Source organism: Solanum stenotomum, chromosome 10, assembly GCF_019186545.1.
Source record: "Solanum stenotomum isolate F172 chromosome 10, ASM1918654v1, whole genome shotgun sequence".
In the NCBI taxonomy this organism is placed as follows: Eukaryota; Viridiplantae; Streptophyta; class Magnoliopsida; order Solanales; family Solanaceae; genus Solanum; species Solanum stenotomum.
Genome location: NC_064291.1, coordinates 3,781,784 through 3,784,459, shown reverse-complemented (window position 1 = coordinate 3,784,459; position 2,676 = coordinate 3,781,784). Strand labels below are relative to the sequence as shown.

Sequence of the window (2,676 nt, the reverse complement as noted above, 5' to 3'; positions counted from 1 at the left end):
GGTGTCAAAAAGATATGAAAAAGCGACCGAACCATACCATACCGAACCGATTTATAGGATTTTTTTAATATAACCGTGGACTTTTATTAATCTTATAGCCGTCCCAAATAATTGAAATAGTCTTTTTAATTTATATAAAAACACAAAAAAATATCGAACCGAATAGTCTTACATATATGTAATATATTTTATATACTACCAAATATGTTAAATTTAATATACAAATATATTTTATAATTTATTTTTCAAATACATATAAAGTTAGGCCACTAGACTTTGGGTCTGTAGTTGCTTAGATTAGTTTTAACATTTTAAAGGATCCAATTACTAGGCTCATACGTTCATAAATCATACCCAATTACCCATATTAATATAATAATATTTATATACCAAATAATTAGCTTATGGCTAAACACCAAAACGGTAAAACCTAACGTGCTATATATACTAGTTCTATGGAAAGTTTATCACTAACAAAGTAACCGAAAACTAAAAAGAAACCGACATGATTCGGATGATTTAAAAAATTTAATTTTGGTCATGCATTGTAAAATAACCGATAAAAACAAATTATCAAGACACTTCTTTGCCTTGTTCTTTTTACCTTGAATATCAACAACCCCATCAAAAATTGGAAAATAATCAGCTAAAATTGGAGATGTACCATACTCCATAAACCTCCAAATATTCCCTTTCATCTCACTAATAACTCTATCATCTTCCAACTTAACCATATTTCTTGAAAAACAAATCTCCCCCAAAACATTAAAAACATTACCAAAAACAAGATCCCCAATTTTCACAACTTTACCTTGTTTAAAATTCAAGAAATTCATCATTTCAACAACCCCTTTTCCCCTTTTTTCAGCATATGATTCCATAGCTTTACTTGAAAAAAGCTCAGTTTTCCACAAAACCCTTATAGATTTCCAGTGACTATTACATTCTGTAGACCAAAGAAGTGAGTATCTCTTAAGATCTGATTCTTTTATTGGTGTTGCTTTTGGTGCATAACGAGCAGAGAGTTGTTTGTCATGATTTTTCAAGATTTCAATGGCAGATTCAGGTGAAGATCCAAAGACTACAAGCTGATTTCCTAGTTTTAATGAGATTAAAGGGCCAAGATTTTGGGATATTTTTGTGACTATGATGTGGGATTTTTTGCTTATGATGAAATTTGGGATGTTGCCTATTATTGGCCATTGGAATGGTGAAGGTGGAAGATTTTGGGCTTTTTTCAAGAATGTTGAGTTTTTGATTATGTAGATTAAAGGTGGGAAAAGAAAGATGAATAAGGAAAAAAGATTGATTGATAACAAGTTCATCATGTCTTGTTTTTTTTTTTGGGTGAAATTTTGAGTTTGCAATGAAAGAAATGTCAACTCTTAGTTGATTAAGGAGTCGCTTAAAAATATGATTAAAATTAAGTGGAATTAGTTGAAGTGTAATATTAAAACTTGTTAGATTTTTAAATAAAGTTGTTAAATTAGATCTTGAATCTAATTCACATTCCAAAAGTTAGCTCAAAAGGAGTTCGCTCATCTCATGTGAGACTTTTTGCTTTAATCTTTATCACCACACCTCACACCTATTGCTAAGCATCTGGTGCATAGGCAAAATTTGAGCAATTTATTTTTATTTTTTTGGGCCTCAATATTTGGTGAGATAAACTCTGCTCTGATACCCTATTAAACTAAGTTTTGGACCTAACTCACATCCCAAAAACTAGCTCAAAGAAGGATGATTGTCCAAACTTTATAAAGAATCCACTCATCTCATTAACAAAAGTGGACATGAAGAAATATGACAATTTGTTATCACAAAAAGAAGAAGAAGGAATTAGGAACTATCTTGATCTTTGTATCTACCTTTAATATTTACATGGGATTTTGATGATTGACATATATTGCTTTACTTATTTGTATTTTACCTCATATATTTCTTTTTCTTACTTAGAAAAATAGAAGATTCAATCTCATATAACACTATATAAAGAACATTTCTTTTCTTGCTTAGAAGGATAATCTTAAATCACAACAAAAATGAACTATATTACATAGAGGTATATTTGTATTGAAATTTATCCCTAATCTCTTCTCTATTTTTGAGGTTGAAATATTTAAATAGTTCTATAATAACACAAAGACACGTGCAATCACAAATATTTAATGAGACATTTTATTTGCTTGGAGTTTCTTTCTTTCGGAGAGCAATTTTGCAAACCTACAAAAAAAATCAATTATAATTAGCATTTAAAAAATCAATTTACGAGAAACTAAAAACCCTAATATGTAGCTTATACAAACAAAAGTCTATATCTACTCCCTTCATTTTATTTTATGCTTCTTAATTTGACAGAATACAAAGATAATATAAAGAATATTTTTGAAAATAAAAAACTTGTATAACATACTCTGAAGATTACACCGAGTATATATATGTATATTACCTCTTTAGAGCTTCCTCATTAGTTTCAGGATTCTCTTTGGAGTTTTGTTTCTTCAACAAATTTTCACCAATTTGTACCAATAATTTCATAGTAGCCTCTGTAGCATTATCCATTGCAGTAGTTGAACCTGTTAGTGCATTTTCCTGTTTTTTTTTAATTATATATAAAGAACAACAAATTATTTAAGAACATATATAAAATATACTCAATATATATATATATATATA

At 28.7% G+C, this 2,676-nt stretch overlaps 1 pseudogene; it reads right to left on the bottom strand.

Moving 5' to 3' along the window:
- Positions 1–2,165: 2,165 nt before the first annotated feature.
- LOC125878258 (patatin-17-like) overlaps positions 2,166–2,676 on the bottom strand; it is a 3,869-nt pseudogene continuing 3,358 nt past the window's right edge.